The 17,185-nt window shown below is 46.0% G+C and overlaps 1 pseudogene; it reads right to left on the bottom strand.

Annotated features, from left to right (window-relative positions):
- Window positions 1–4,576: 4,576 nt before the first annotated feature.
- Window positions 4,577–5,414, bottom strand: LOC137233011 (spliceosome-associated protein CWC15 homolog pseudogene; annotated as a pseudogene).
- Window positions 5,415–17,185: the final 11,771 nt, after the last annotated feature.

Here is a 17,185-nt window from a genome sequence, read left to right on the forward strand (position 1 = left end):
TGTGTTAGAAAAGACCCAAGTCCAAGGTCCAAGTTCCTGCTCATCCCCTTGAAACCTGGGGCAAGACGGTCCGTTTGTAGTCAGTTTCCCCATGTATAAATATAGAGTATGCTTGCTTTTCTGTTCACCTCACAAGAATATTTTTGAGTCCTAAACCCCGACATTACATGGAAAGTAAGGCAGGGCCATTCTCACAGAAATGCTGTCAGGACTCCTTTGGACACAGGGCAACTTTTACTGGAAGGCCAGAGGGGAGGCTGGTTCAGATCGATAAATCCCTGCGGAGATGAGCCATGATTCACTTGGTGAGTCACGGAGGCCAATGGCAGAGGAGGCAGGAGACCGCCAAGGTCTGTGGCAGGAATGCAAGTTCAGCCTTTTCCCAAACAGTGTGGGCTTCACAGTAAATATTTTGACTGCTCTGCCATCTGGCAGTTCACAGCCAGCCTCGTTCTTCCAAGAGATTCTTGGCCATCTCAACAGAGATGGGGGGCGAATTGCTTTGTATTTCTACTCAGCCAACACTCAGCTTCAGGGTCACAGCTAGGCGAACTGGTCAAGCCTCCGGCACTTGACATCAGCACCCTCAAATTTCCCTTCTTTATTCTTTCCCCATCTTCCCTTGACCTACATGCTCTCTCCGTCCTCACTTTCAAAACACTTTCTAATAGTCATTTACACACTAGTAAGAATTTGAATCCCCAAATCTCTTCTCCCAATAGCATGTTAAGCTCATTTCTTATGGTATAATAAAAGACTATCCAGTGCTAGGAAAACTGAAGACAGTAGTGAATGGGTGGAAGGAGATGGGGGAGGTCAAGTGAATTTAGGGGAGATATTGCTCACTTTCCCTCAGGCCAGGGTCACCTATGTTACTGAACCCAACTTAAGTCCTCTTGCCTGATGTGCAGTAAAGCGAATCTACTGACGCCAGGTTGTGATGAAGGAAAGTACCGCGTTTATTGCAAGGCACCCAGTGTGGGACCAAGAAAGGAGGACTGGCAGCTCATGCTAGAAAGACCTGAACACCCACATGGCTTTTGGAGGAGGGTTTTTTTGGTTGTTTTTAAAAATTTTTTTTTCTTTTTGGCCACACCACATGGCACGTGGGATCTTAGTTCCCTGACCAGGGATCGAACCCATGTCCCCTGCAGTAGAAGCGTGGAGTCCTAACCACTGGACTACCAGGGAATTCCCTGGGGAAGAGTTTTTAAAGGTAATATTAGGGGTGAAGGTTGCCAGATCCCTGATCAGCTCGTGGGCATCCTTCTGACTGGTTGGTGGTGAGGTAACAGGGTGGTATTTCAGGAGTTAACATTATCAACCTTCTGGTTCCAGCTGGTCTGGGGTCTACATGCTGGTGGTCAGCAATTGATTTCTTCCACCTGGTGAGGGTTTTAGTATCTGTAAAACAACTCAAGGATATGGCTCAAGATATTATCTATAACCCTTGAGGAGGAACTGAATGTCCTTGACTTTGTTTTATGACTCAACTATTTTTATTTTGTCCTGCTTCATCGTTTTTTTTTGTTTCTGTGTTTTCTCATTTCTCTGATTAAATTTGCTCTTTGGAACTCAGGGAAGGACAAGGAGGCTAAAGCTTTTCTACAAACAAGAGGCAGGGGACATGGGGGTCTGTCCCCAAGAAGGCCCTGCAGAATCCTGCTCAGTTTCAACTACTCTCCAGTCCTAAAATCTGGTCTTAGAGCGAAGTGAGTGGCACCTGTTTTGGAAAACACAATACTAAATTGGAGTATTCGTGAAAATGCGTAATTGCAGTGCTGAGAGCTCTCCTCAAACTTCCACAGATCAGAATAAAATGCAAACCTTTCACACTGGCCTGGGGCCCACGTGATCTGGCCCCTGCTCCCCTGCATGAGGTCATCTCTACCACTGTCCTCCCTGCTCCCTCAAATCTGACCACAGAGGGCTTCCTGAGCAAGCCAAGCTCATTCCTGCCTGGGAATCTTTGCACTCCTTGTTTTCTATCCTGGAACACTCCTCCATGGGGATCCCAGAGGAGGAGAGGTATTACAGGATAAAATGCAGGATACTCAGTTACAACTGAATTTCAGAATAATGACAAATACTTTAATACATGTAGTACATGCCTGCCTCCAAATATTGCATGGGGCATACTTATCCTGGAAAAGTTTTCATCATCTATCTGAAACTCAGACTTAGCTGTCTGTCTTGTATTTTTATTTGCTAAATCCGGCCACCCTAAATAGAAGTCTCTCCTTACCCCTCATCTAGATACCCCTCCCCCGGGCAACTGCCCTTCAGATCCAACACCCTTGCATCTCCTTACCTGTTTTATTTTCTTCAAAGCACTTACAACCACATGAAATTATGTTTATTGTTAGCCTCACCCACTAGTTAGAGAGAATGTTCCATGGTTCCTTGTGTAGAGAGACCTCAAGTATCTTGTTTCTGGCTGCCTCTGATACATGGAACATAGTAAAAACAATTGCATTTGGATGAGTGAATGGATGAAAGAGTAAATGAGTTGAGTTTTACATACACACTTGCTTTTCTTGAATGTTTTATTTGAAGGGAAAAGCAGATAACTTCCAACATGAGTTTTCAGTTCAAGGTGTTTGATGCTCACATCTCAGCTCCCATCACCTCTTTTATCTGCTGCTAGACCCCTTCTCCTGACTTCGCCTTCCTTTCTGAAAATGACGTCCTGCTTTCCCACTCATTTTCCTGCCCACCTTCCCCTGCTGCACTGCCTGCCCCAAGCAGGTCCCTCCCCTCTTAGCTAATTTCTTTGACTCTGACATTGCACAGAGACCAATCACTTTTGCTTTAAGTCTTCACAATGCAAATGCACCCCAGAAGATAACATTTGTCCATTCTTCTTGATGCAAATAAATTTATCAGATGCTTTCCTGGAAGCAGGTTTTGGTTTAGAGAAATGAAAGAGGAGGGAAGCTCCCGGAGCCGGTGATTGTGTACAGGAGCCTCGAACAGAAAAAAGTGGTTCAGAAAGGTGAGATCAGGGGTAAGTTTTCATTTCATTAAACCAGAGCCCTCTGTCTGCACTAACGCTTCGCAGCTCCCGGCTGCCTTAAGGATTGTGGGCAGTCCCGGCTCTGTCCTTCCCTTTCACTATCAGCCCCCCAAAGGGGTCAACAGGACATTTTCGTACTGGTTTCAAACCTCTATCAGCTGCTGTTGGTAGGCACAGGAGAGGTTAGAGGAGCATCTCTTTATGGCTCTGGGTATCTGGCAGAGATAATGACCCAGGGTCAGTCCCGGGGCCTGGCACTGGACTGGGGTCCCCTCTGCCCTGTCGCCAAGGCAGGGCCCTAACTGGACGCCACGTGAATCCCAAGGGATGGAGGCTTGCAGGGGCTGAGACACAAGGCTCGCATTCCTGTAATCAACCAAACTGCTCCTGTGGGGCCTCCAGACTGATTGTAGTTTCCTTTGTGTGTAACTTAGAATCCGTGCTTCATATTTGGGTCAGAGCAACGGGAGGGGCACATGACTTACTTTAAAATTAGCCTCAAAATTCATTGTATAACAGCTCCCATTGTCACTAAACGGAAGGCTTCCTGGGAGGATAAGCCAGCATTTGTAATTAAGTCTGTCTGGTGGAGTTATCTTGGAGCAAACCCTTTCAGTGTACCAGGACTCAACGTTTCCACCTGTAAAACGGGGTAGCTTTGTGTGAAAGAAAAGAAAGGGCAACAAGAGTAACCACTTCATCCAGACCCCCTTCCCCCAACCACCACCACCACATACACACACACACATATATACACACACACTCACACACAAACTCACATACACACACATATACACACAAACTCACACACAAACTCACACATACACACACACATATACACACTCACACAGAAATTCACACTCACATACACATATACACACACTCACAAACTCACATTCACATATACACTCACAGACTCACACACAAACTCACACATATACACACACACACAAACTCACACTCACATATACACTCACACACACATACACATATACACACACGGTTATTAGGGTCATCAGCAGATAGAGAAAAACATCCCATCTAGTCCCCAAAAGATAGGACAAAAGCAGAGAAGGAAAGAAATGCTTACTTCCTAGATCAGGCCATCAGCAGAGTCCAGTGTTGATGTTCCGATAGTTCAGTGAGCTTGGAGAATATAGTTTAAGTCTTAAGAAAATAAACTTTTCTAACTATTTCTCCTGGGGCAGGGAGATAGTCTTCACACAAATTCAAAATCAGCAAAAAGAAACTAACATAAAAACATCCTGACGGCTCTCTTACTCCAAGGACAGATAGTTTCCCCAGATCTCTGATTCATCTTGGCAACATCTGCAAATAAACCCCAATGACCTAGAGGCTAAAGAGGTACAAAGAACTATGTGTGACTGTGTGTGCCTAAAATGTTTCTTTATAGCAGGAAAGGGTGTTCCCATGATCCACTGAGTTAGAAGAATAGGCAGTTGTAATTTATACCTCACTTCTGAGGTGGTAATAAGGAGCTGAAGGTTGGGGGAGAGGGTGCTAAAAGAATTGGGCCTCTTTTTTTTTTTTTTTTTTTTACATTTTACAGCCTTTCATTAAGCACATAAAACTGTACTATTTCATATATTTCTCCATGAACATTTTGTGAAATTCAGATCGCAGCATATCATTTACAAATCTTTTGTCTTTCTTCCGATCATCTACACCTTTTGCACAGTTCTTGAAAACGACATCATCATCCCACCTTCTTTTAACTTTGAAGTTGGCCTGAGGCTGGGATGGGCCAGTGAGATCAAGGAGAGGGTTTCCCCTCAGAATGTTTTCCATACGAATCCTTCCTTCTTCAGCCTTTTGTTCTCCTTCCTTCCTGGCCTGCTCTTCAGCTCCTTCTTTTTTAATTTTTTCCAGCTCTGCAAGAAGAGCTGCAGTATCATCATCATCACTCTCCTCTTCAAAATCTTCATCTTCCTCACCTGTTAGAGGGTCGTGTGCATCGAGGTTGGCAGCGGGAATCTGGTCCAACCAAGGCTTCTTTGACACTGAAGAGGAGGTTGTATGTTCTCGGGTTGGCCGGTCTCTGTTTTTTTCTCTTGCAGCAGCTCTCTCTCTCTCTCTCTTCCAACTCGCTCCTGAAATCACGGTTCCGAACTTCTCCCGGGGCATCCTGAGTGGTCTGTCTATATTTTATCTTTGCATGAGAGGGTAAGTCTCTGCTTGAATATTGCTTTGAGAGTTGGCTCAAATCACCTTCTCCTTTTCCTCTCCCCCCTCTTGCAGGTTCAAAAGTTGGCCTAGCTGCTGTTGTCATCTTCCACGAGTCTGCTTTCCTGCTGCTGCTCACTTTGGCCGAGCTCCGATGCAGTTGCCTCAGGAGATCATACAGACGCCGTTATAACTCTTGGTTCCCAGAAACCTCTGCGCCGGGCCTCTTTTTAAGTATGGGGACAAAGAGCACGTGACACTCAGCCAGAAGCCACCCGCCTGGATGAATCAGGCAGGGAGGCTTCCATGAGTGCTTAAAGGAGGTCTTTGTAGTCAGAAAGACCTGGGTCCAACCCCAGCTTACAAGACATGCAAGCTACTTTGCCTGTTTTAACCTCACTTTGCTCATCTGTAATATGGGGATAATAAAAGTACGTATCTTATGAGGCTGTTGTGAGGCTTAAATAAGATAATCCTGGAAAAAAAAAGTGGGGGGATTTTAGCAGAGTGCCTGGCACATAATCAGGCCTAATAAATGCTCAACATATTAGTAATCATTGAGATGAGTCCTAATTTCCTAGGGCTGCCATAACAAATTACCACAAATGTGGTGACTAAAGACAATGGAAATTATTCTCTCACAGTTCTGGGGGCCAGAAGTCTGGAATCAGATGTTGGCAGGGCAGTGCTGCCTCCGAAGGCTCCAGGGGAGACTCCTTTCTTTCTCCTCCAGCTCCAGATGGCTGCCAGCATTCCTCGGCTTGGGGCTGCATCACTCCAACGTCTGCCCCCTGGTCACATGGCCTCCCCTTCTCCTCCCTCTGTCTCTCCTCTGTTTGTCTTATAAGGACACTTCTCCTCTCTCACCCCAGGCCCTGCAAGTGTCGGCAGCTTGCCTGACTGTGCTTCTGGGTCTCCATCTATAACACAGGGAAACCTCTGCGCTTAATGAGAGTTTTCTTGATTTAGAACGTCTTTCTTGGGACCTCCCTGGTGGCACAGTGGTTAAGACTCTGAGCTCACAATGGAGGGAGCCTGAGTTCAATCCCTGGTCAAGGAACTAGGTCCCACGTGCATGCCACAACTAAGGAGCCCGCCTGCCGCAGCTAAGACCCAGCGCAACCAAATAAATAAATCAAATATTTTTTTTTAAAAAAATTATAGAATGTCTTTCTTTGTCCCTTTGGCAGGATGACGCCTTGCCCATCCAGGAAGAGGATTAGCACTGTTGGTCTTCCAGGGTCCTCGAAGGAAGTTCACAGAAATGCATGCAGCAGACCATGGGTAGCTTTGGGGAACGGCATCTCCTAAACTAGCAGCCTTGGGCCATTGGTGCTTGAAACTCAGCAGAGCCCTCAGAGGTCCGCCCTCACTCGTAAAAGCGCACAGCTTTGGTTCACCTCTGCGGCCCCCTCATCATCTAGGTCCTAAAGTTATAAATGAACAGGCTCGTCCAGCAGGATGCACAGAGGCAGCTAGGTACGACCTCGTCTAACTGCCCATTTTACTCCTTCCTTTCCTCACTTAGAATATTTCTAAACTACCTTTCACTCATTCCTACAGAATCATTGCCTTTGTTTTCGACCATGTGTTGTATGAAATTCTGATTCTGCTGGTATAAAGTTTAGGATCTCTTGGGACTCCCCTGGTGGTCCAGTGGCTAAGACTCCACGCTTCCAATGCAGGGGGCCTGGGTTTGATCCCTGGTCAGGGAACTAGATCCCACATGCCGCAACGAAGATCCCGCGTGCCTCAACTAAGACCTGGTGCAGTCGAATAAATAAATAAATATTTTTTTTAAAATAAGAAAGTTTAGGATCTCTCGTAGTTAGGGACTCCCCAGTGCCGCATCTGAGTCCCAAGGTTTTCACGTGTGAACGTCTGTCTCCTGGAATACGTGGGATGCAGAGTGGGAGGTGGAGATTGGCCTCCCTGGGCTGGGCAGCTGCTCGCTGGGCTCCCTGCTGGGTGGGCCCAGGGCTGCAGATCACATGCCATCTGCTCTCCCAGCCCTGCTCCTGACCCGCCCAGAGGGACTCGCTATTCTAATTCACCCACCAAAGATGCACTCTTTCCGATCTAAACCAACTAATCTGTGTCGGCTTGACGTGGCCCTGCTTGGGTCCCAGAATCTCCACCGTCCTCCTTTTCTCCCTCCTTTGCAAACCAGGGGTCAGAAGAGCTGGCAGTGAAATAAGATAATAGATCCTAAGCTGTTTATACTGCAAACAAGCCTGTCACCTGCCCAGGTGAATTGCCTTTTGAAGCCTGTTCTTGTAACCCCTGAACAAATGATCCTGAGCTCTCCTGACCTGGAGGCCAAGTTAGAGACCAACATGCAAACCAGCTGGACTCTCCTGGTGGCTCCTTGATAGCCCGAAAGCTCCAGCCAAAGGACCTGGCAAAGGCTCCCTCACTGAGGGTCCTGGCAGGCTGAGAAACTCTGCAGGTTCTCGGGCTTCACCTACTGGCTCGCTGCTTCTCCTCGCTGGTTTCCAGTCTACACCAGTGGTTCTCATCTAGGGATGTTGCCCCTCAAGGGACATTTGGCAATGCCTGGGGACATTTTTGGTTGTGACAACCTGAGGAAGGGTGCTCCCAGCATCAGATGGGTATAATGCAGGGATGCAGCTAATCTTCCTACAACACACAGGACAGCCGCAGGATAACAAAGAGTTACCTGGTCCCAAACGCCAACAGTGCTGAGGCTGAGAGAGACTCCGTGTATACCTGCACTTGGATCTGTTTACTGGAATTTGGTTCTTCCTGTCTTATTGAAACCGAGCAGGACCCTGTGGGGCTCCTGGGCGAGGAAGCCTTTCTGTTCTCCATTTTCTTGTTTGTAGGGAACAGAATCCAGCCTCCACGACCTTCCCTGAGCTCCAAAGGGCGATTCGAACAGTTGCTAATCAAGGCGAGAGCAGCCAGGAACCACCTGAGGCCAGGAACCAGAGAAGCTCACCAAGAAGGTTACCTGTGACCAGATTAGAGGAGTGCAGGCCCTGCACACACCCTAATCCTGTCAGCAATCCCACCCTTGAACTACTGCTATAAAACTCATCAAATCTTCCCACAGGAGCCCGCTGTGGCCCCCTTTGCCTGGAAAAGCAGTAAAGCTATTCTTTTCTACTTCACCCAAAACTCTGTCTCTGAGATTCCATTCGGCACTGGCGCACAGAGGTCACGTTTTCGGCATCATTATTGACCCTTGGACTGATGCTTCGGCCACCCTTGGTCCCAAGCCCACTCTCACCTTGGATGTAAATACCAAGTACCTTTCCATTCCACAGCCCGAAACCACTAAACAAAGGCAAGGCTGCCCTCACCTCACCGGGTTCCTGTAAATTCTTCCAAACGCTGTCTGGGGCTCTGTGATGATTTCAGACCATGCTTGGGGCTCCCCCTACAGCCTTCCACCCCTGAAAGCCAAGCAAGGCCCTGCAGCACTGACTTAGTTAATGCTAATACAGTCTTGCTTTTTAAAGGATGTGAGTTTTAGATGTTTAGTTCTGTTTTGTGAAGGGATGATACGTAACAGAAAAAAGCAATCCCACGCTAAGCCTCCATTCTGCTCAGTGCTTCTAACACGGTTAACTAGTGTCGTCCTATTTTTGTTCATGTGGTCACTTATCTCCTTTCTTGGATTTTTTTTCGTATCAACTCTCCCTACCTCTTTGTACCCCGCAAATTATTAAGCCTAATTTCAATTTTTCATAACATCCTTTAGTTTCTCAACCCCTGCACTTCTTTAAACAATAGATTTCATCCATATGGCAGGCAGAATAGTGCCCACCCCGACTCCCAAAGATGTCCACACCCTAATCCCCAGAACTTGTGATGTGTACCTTACATGGCAAAGCAGCAGATGTGGTTAAGTTAGGGACCTTGGGGGGAGGGGTAATCCTGGATTATGCCCAACCAATGCCCAACCCAATCACATGTTTCCTTAAAAAGGGAGACCTTCTCCCAGCTGTGATCAGAGAGGCAGACGTGACAGGGGAGGGTGGTCACTGAGATGCAGTGTTGCTGGTTTTGAAGATGGGCCGGTGGGGGGGTGGGGGGGGGAGCCACGAGCCGAGGGATGTGGGCAGCCCTTTAGAAACTGGAAGATGCATGGAAGTGGACTCTCTCCCAGGGCCTCCAGAAAAGGATACAGCCTTGCTGACACCTTGGTTGAGCCCAGTAAGACCCAAGTCGGAGCTCTGATCTCCAGGACTCAATTTGTTTCTGTTTTAAGCCACCGAGTTTGTGGCAATTGTTAGGCAGCCACAGGAAACTAGGGCAATCCCACATTTTCCATCCTTCTTATTCATTAAGGTATTCCTTTCCTCTTAAAACTATGCTTGACTTCTAAAAGACTTTTCTATCTTAAGCCTTTTATTTCTTGTCTCCCATTAGCAAAGAGTTATCCAGACATTCCTTCCTGATGTTTCTAAGAGCTGTGAAGTTGCAGGTTTCTAGTTTGTTGGGGTGCAGCCTGGTGATAGCCTACAGATCTCACTTCGCAAATGAGAGCAGGAACTTCAGAGAGGGCAAGCCCTTGTCAAGTTCACTCTGTTATCAGACAGCAGACCAGAACCACACCCCATGTCCTGACTCACCAACTCCTCCTATTTTCATTTCTTTCCCCATAGGAAAAAAAATTGGACTATCTCATTGATTCGAGAAGAGCATACTTACTTTTTCTGACTATGGGGGCTCTGAAAATATGCTCCTAATTGATACTGTATGGATCAGGGTTTCCTGGCAAAAGTCCCATGGAAATTAGTTCAGGGAGATACTCCAGGAAAATTGTTTTAAAGCTTCTGCTGTCAAATAACTTGGGAAACACAGCATGTTTAAGCTTGTCTTGGAAAGTCATTTTATACGTAAGCATAATAAAACTTCACAAAAGTCCCATAAAAAGAAACAAGTTCTGGGGCTTCCCTGGTGGCGCAGTGGTTGAGAGGCCGCCTGCCGATGCAGGGGACGCGGGTTCATGCCCCAGGAAGATCCCACATGCCGCGGAGTGGCTAGGTCCGTGAGCCATGGCCGCTGGGCCTACGCATCTGGAGCCTGTGCTCCGCAACGGGAGAGGCCACAACAGTGAGAGGCCCGCGAACTGCAAAAAAAAAAAAAAAAAAAAAGAAACAAGTTCTAACCCAGAGTTTACCCTTTTCATATCATACCCATTTGCCTTCAACTAGAAATGCTGGTGTGGAAAGTCTCTCCATGTGCTTCCTTTGGCCCTTCAGCTATTGTGTAGTTGGTTTAGTTCAGGATGTGGACTTGGCCTGAGTACACAGTGTGGGATCTTTGGGAGTTGAGCAGGTGAATGCTGAGACAGACTGCTGGTTACCACCCATTCTTCCTTTTTTCCTTATTAACTGAACCCCATTTTATTTGGGTCAACAAGCGTTGAGCTAAAACTATGATTTCTCTCAGACTCCTTCGAAGTTATATGTGGCCATAGACATAGTTCTGGCCAATGAGATGGGAACAGAAGTCTATAGAGGAACTTCCAGAAACGCTCCCACATGCATATCCTCTTCATCTTTCATCTTCTTCCTGCCTAGAGTACAGAGGCAATACCTGGAGGTGCAGCAGCCATCTTGTGACTGTGAGGTCAATAGCCATTTATCAAGGGTGGCAGAGAAGAAAGCTAGCAAGAGCCTGAGCCCCTGGTCGTGTGGAATCATCTCACCAGCTTTGGGCAGCTTCTGGTCTACTGGAGAATGTGAGAAAATAATAAACTGCTGTCGGGTTAAGCTTCTGTGGTCAAGTTTCTGTTCCATGCCATTGAACATCTTTCTGACTGAATCGTGGTTCAATATTTACTTCTGAGATTCATAGAATTTTGCTCTGTGAGTATAGTCTTGGCTTTCTTTATGAAAGGCAATTACTGGGGAGAGTATAAGACATTTACAGAGCAGTCCAGCACCAGCGTCAAGTCACCCAAGTCAGTGGTTCTCTAAGTTTGGCCCCAGACTAGCAGCATTAGCCAGACTTGGCATCTTCCTAGAGATGCATATTCTTGGGACTTCCCTGGTGGTCCAGTGGTTAGGACTCCACGCTCCCAATGTAGGGGGCCCGGGTTCAATCCCTGGTCAGAGAACTAGATCCCACATACCGCAACTAGAGCCCGCAAATCGCAACTAAATATCCCGCACGCGGCAATGAAGATCCCGCGTGCTACAACTAAGACCCAGTGCAGCCAAATAAATAAATAAATAATTTTTTTAAAAAAGAAGAAAAGAAAGAAATTCACGTTCTCAGGCCCCACCCCAGATCTGCTGAATCTGAGACTCTGGGGGTGGAGTCCAGCAATCTGTGTTTCAGCAAGCCATCTTGGTGATTCTCAGGTACACTGAAGTCTGAGAGTCACTGACAAGTGAAATATGTTACGTTCAGTGAGTTCAAACCCAAGGCAGGAAACACTTTGAACAAAACAATTGCGTCTGAACAGTAAGACCCATGCCAACAGCTAACAGATCACAGGCTCTCTGGGAAGAGGTGTCCTGCCGTGCCCTGACAACTCAAACTGAGATAGCAGTAAAGGTAACGACACAAAGAAGCACCACCACTTGACAGCAGCGTTAATCGTGGCTCATGTCAGGGTACAAAGGGGCCACGGTTGCAATTTTGACAGGAAACCTTCACTTTTATTTTTCTTAAATTTTTATTGGAGTATAGTTGATTTACAATGTTGTGTTAGTTTCAGGTGTACAGCAAAGTGATGAAGTTATACATATATATCTCCACTCTTGTTTTCTTTTTTAGATTCTTTTCCCATATAGGTCATTACAGAGTACTGAGTAGAGTTCCCTGTGCTATACAGTAGGTTCTTATTAGTTATCTATTTTATATACAGTAGTGTGTTTACGTCAGTCCCAATCTCCCAATTTATCCCTCCCCCGTTCACTCTACTTTTCTTTGGTTACAGGTTATTCTCTTGCCTCCAACTCTGATTGCAACCAGATCAGAGCAGAGATAGGATTTACATAAAGCTCAGCAATTTAAAAAAAATTTTTTTGTTTTTTTGGCCACACTGCGCTGCATGTGGGATCCTAGTTCCCCGACCAAGGATGGAACCCTCACGCCCTGCAGTGGAAGCATGGAGTCTTAACCACCGGACCGCCAGGGAATTCCCTAAAATGTGTATATGCATTTAAGAGCAGGGTTGGGATGAGTGTGTGATTGGAAATGATCAGTGTGTTTGGAAATGTTATGAGGATGCTTCAGGGTCTAAGTGAGATCACTTTCAACTTGAGATCTCTAAACCCACGCTGTGCCGTCCCAAGGTGCCTAATTTCCTCCTTCAGTTAAACAACCAACAATACTGATCACTCTCAGTTTTCCAAAGACTTATACTCTTGTTTCACGAGAGTCCCCAGGAGGCCGGTCTTTGTAGTGGACATTTGTTGAATTCTTGGAAGCAGAGGGGACAGGAGGTCCCTCTGCTGTGGAACTTTCAGGGCACAGAAGCAGTTGAGAGTTACTCAGAGTGACAGCGTGGTGCTGAGAATTCAGCTCTGGCAACAATATCCAGTGTCCAGTGGACGTGATGTCAATACCAGTTTCCCAACCAAACCCATCCTGAGGCTTCAACCTTGCGTGACCTTTCTTGCTCCCAGGCCTCCCTTGATTCCTACGCACCTTATGAGCCTCAGTATATGGCCCTCCTTTCTATTATGTGAGTTGCCCCAAATTCATCCAATAAGTTCCCCTTTTGCCTAAGTAAGCCAGAGTCATTTTCTATTGCTTGCAACCAAGAAGTGTGACTAACGCAATATCATTACCATCTTTTTCAGATGAAGAAACCAAGACCTGGAGATTAAGCAACTTCTGAAACATGTGGTAACCAGCCTCCAAGACGGTCCCCAATGATCCTCTCCTCTTGGGTGTTCACACCTTTGTGTAGTCTCCCCCCACACTGAATCAAGACTGATGTGTAGAGTATGACACAGGTAAGCCTGCTCACCCCACCTGCCTGTTCCTTCCTGTGGAAACCACAATAAAGACTCTTGCCCACGTGTTTCCCTTATAACCTCTGCCTCCTGACTGACCCAGTGCTTTCCCATGTAGTGGAAGTACACCTCCCCAGAATCTGTAAGTATAACAAGCTATCTTTTCACTGGCTGTCATCTCCTGATCTGTTGGCCTTGCCATATCTAAGTAATAATAAAACCTTTATTTAAAACCAAGGCCACTCAAGCAGCCCCGGGAAGTAGCCCAGGTGAGAGGGGCTGAGGGTTCCCTCCAGCCCCAGGTGAGCCTTCAGATGAACAGCAGCCCTGGTCAACACCTGTTTACAGTCTCCTGAGAGGAAGAAATCTAAGCCAGAGCTGCCCATCCAAGCCAATCACAAATTTGCAGCCCACAGAGAGATAATACACGCTTGGTGGGTTTTTTTGTTTGTTTTATTTGTTTTTTGGGAGGTTTTTTTTTTGCGGTATGCGGGCCTCTCACTGCTGTGGCCTCTCCCATTGAGGAGCACAGGCTCCACATGCGCAGGCTCAGCGGCCACAGCTCACGGGTGCAGCCGCTCCGCGGCATGTGGGATCTTCCCGGACCGGGGCACGAACCCGTGTCCCCTGCATCGGCAGGTGGACTCTCAACCACTGCGCCACCAGGGAAGTCCGGGACATTTATTTTTAATGTTGTTTAATTAGGCTTTCAAGCTCCATCCTTAAAACGTTTTATCTGGTATTTATCAAAACAGGCCAAAAGTCCAGCTAATAATATTGTCAGCCACTTTTGTTGCTCTCCAGTAAATTACGTAGAAAATTATTGAGAGTAATTCTCAATTTTCCAAGTGACCGGAACAATTAGGGACTTCAAGTCTCCAGTTCAAGAGTTCATTGGACTCATTACTTCAAAGAGAGTAGAAATAAACTTCCTGGGATTATCTTTCTAAAATAACTCTTCTAACAGCTGACGTGCAGAACTGACTTTGTACTCGGATCCACATGACTGGGTGCGATGGACTTAGTGGTCCTGGGAGAATATTCCAAGTTTTGGCTTCTTGGAGGATTTTTCATTCTTGGTTTCTCGGTTTGTTTGAAGGGGTCAAAGGGGAGCCTCATATGCCAACTGAATGGGTCTCTTTATCATCATTTTCTGTCGCTTTCCTTTACAAGATTCATTATGACTTTGGAAATGTGCTAACATCTGTCTTAAGGGACTCTATTTAATAAAGATGAAATCTGGTAAGTGGCTCTAGGGGACTCTGCGTGTGTGTGTGTGTGTGTGTGTGTGTGTGTGTGTGTGTGTGTGTGTGTGTGTGGTGTGTTGGGGGTGGACAGAGTAGGGGAAGAAGATAAATTTTGGAGTTGCAATTGTAGCCCTTGGAACAAAAAAGGATGTTTAGCATATACCCATAATAAATGTGGTCTTCATTATTTTAAGTTATTATTATCCCAAGAAAAATAATTTAAAGCATTCAATTCACAGGTTAAATAAATGGTCCACAGAAGATAAACAAAGGCAGTCTGTCCGGTAACTATCATTACTTCCCCCACTAATTTTCAGGTTGCCAAATGACTATCAGGAAAATAGTTTTAAGGACTTCCCTGGCAGTCCAGAGGTTAAGACTCCGCACTTCCACTGCAGGGGGCACGGGTTCAATCCCTGGTCAGGGAACTAAGATCTCACGTGCCACGCAGTGCGACCAAAAAGCATATATATATACACACACACATATATACATATATGTTAGTCAAGCAAACTATTTAAGATTTATTTGTCCTCACCCATTTAGGCACACGAGTAAGCTAAAGTGGGCTAGAAACAAGATGAACAACAAACTCTGATTAAACAATTCATTCATCAAACGCGGACACTTGCTATGGGACAGGAACTTGTGCTACTATAAAAGACACAGGAAAAGGAAGAGTCTTGATTCAGTGTCACACTGTAGTCGAGCGTGCATGGGAACACGCCTGTGAGGCACCAATCCTGATGTGAGCAAGGAGATAGTCCAGGAATGTTCTCAGGAGGAGGTGACATTGAGCTAGAAGCGGAGGGACTGGTCAGTGTTAGGCAGACATGAAGGTAAAGGGAGCAGGAAGAATAAAGGTTTGGAGGTGCAGAGGTGGGGCAGGTTCCAGGACCTCAGAGTCAATATGAAGCATCAGGACGGAGGGAGGAGATGGATGGATGCAGGGGTCCAAGGGCCGGCTCCTGCGGGGCTGCACCTGCCTTGCCAGGCCAGACTAAATCCTGAGAGAAGTGGGAGCTATTGAAGAAAGCATTTCAAGCAGGTAAGATTTATTTTGGGTTTACTGGCAGAGTGGGGAGGTTGATGTTTGCATGTGTGTGTGTGTGTGTGTGTGTGTGAGATTAACCTTGCACAATCTTCTTAAGCTTAGTAAATACAAATACAATACAAGGTACTTAAGATGGAAAGCACCAACACACCGTGTCATACACTATTGCAACATTCTCTTCATTCACATAGCACATGAGGATGAATGTATTCTCACCAATTATCTCCTTCTTTAACATGTGAGCAGAGTCGTTGTTTGGTGGGAGAGAGAGAAAGTAAAAGTGATGCCAAGCTTCAGTGACCTTCTTTTTTTAAATTTCATTTTATTTTATATTTTGAGGTTTCACATTTTGCTTTTTTATTATTTATTTATTTATTTTTGTGGTACGCGGGCCTCTCACTGTTGGGGCCTCTCCCGTTGCGGAGCACAGGCTCCGGACTCGCACGCTCAGCGGCCATGGCTCATGGACCCAGCCGCTCCGCCATGTGGGATCTTCCCGGACCGGGACACGAACCCTTGTCTCCTGCATCGGCAGGCGGACTCTCAACCACTGTGCCACCAGCGAAGCCCTGCTTTTTTATTTTTTTAATTGAAGGATAGTCAACATACAATATTATATTAGTTTCAGGTGTACAACATAGTTTTTCGACATCTATATGCATTAGGAATTGGTCACCAGGAAGTTTAATAATCATCTGTCACCACACAAAGTTATTGCAATGTTACTATGTTCCGCATGCTGTACATTACATCCCCATGACTTATTTCTTTATTTTCCAAATGGAGGTTTGTACCTCTTCATCCTAGTTTGCTCCTCCCCCACCCACCTCCCTCTGGCAGCCACTAGTTTGTTCTCTGTATCTCAGTCTGTTTCTGTTTTGCTATGTTTGTTCTTTTGATGTCTTAGATTCTACATATAAGGGAAATCATACAGTATTTATCTTTCTCTGTTCAGTGACCTTCATTTGTCTCAAATGTGGTTTCACCGCTGATGTTTCATCCCAGCATTTCACACTGGCCTCCTCAAACTTTTTTTATCAAAGTCGTAACAACCATCATGTCGAAGTGACCTTAAAAACTGTACAGAAGGCACCTTTTGGGGACAATATGTGCATGGGGAAAAAAATCTCTTTGTCCCCCTTCTCCCCACCCATCTGTGCTTCTGCCTAAAAGCATTTGTATTTCAGAGCCTAACACTCTGTTCTTTAGATCTTAGGTGCCAATTTTCATTTTCAGAAGCCATACCAGAGAAACTGAGAAATCCCTTTTTTGACTTGACTCCTTGGAGCTTTGTAAAGAATGAATGTCAGATTCAGGCTTTATTTAAACCCTGCTTTAGTTCATTAAAAGACAAATTCTGTCTATTTAAAATTTTAATCATTACATGTCAAGAGCCACCATAACCAGACTCGGTACAACTTTAAAACACATCAGCTGATTTGGGCAGGTCACCAAATGCATCCGTTTTTCATTGCATTTAATCTCAAACATCATTTTTGGCTTTCTTTTTTATAAAATTTATTTATTTTATTTATTTATTTTGGCTGCATTGGGTCTTCATTGTTGCACGCGGGCTTTCTCTGGTTGCAGCAAGCGGGGGCTACTCTTCGTTGCGGTGCGTGGGCTTCTCATTTCAGTGGCTTCTCTTGTTGCGGAGCATGGGCTCTAGGTGCGCAGGCTTCAGTAGTTGTGGCTCGCGGGCTCTAGAGTGCAGGCTCAGTAGTTGTGGCACACAGGT

This window comes from Pseudorca crassidens, chromosome 10 (assembly GCF_039906515.1).
Source record: "Pseudorca crassidens isolate mPseCra1 chromosome 10, mPseCra1.hap1, whole genome shotgun sequence".
Lineage (NCBI taxonomy): Eukaryota > Metazoa > Chordata > Mammalia > Artiodactyla > Delphinidae > Pseudorca > Pseudorca crassidens.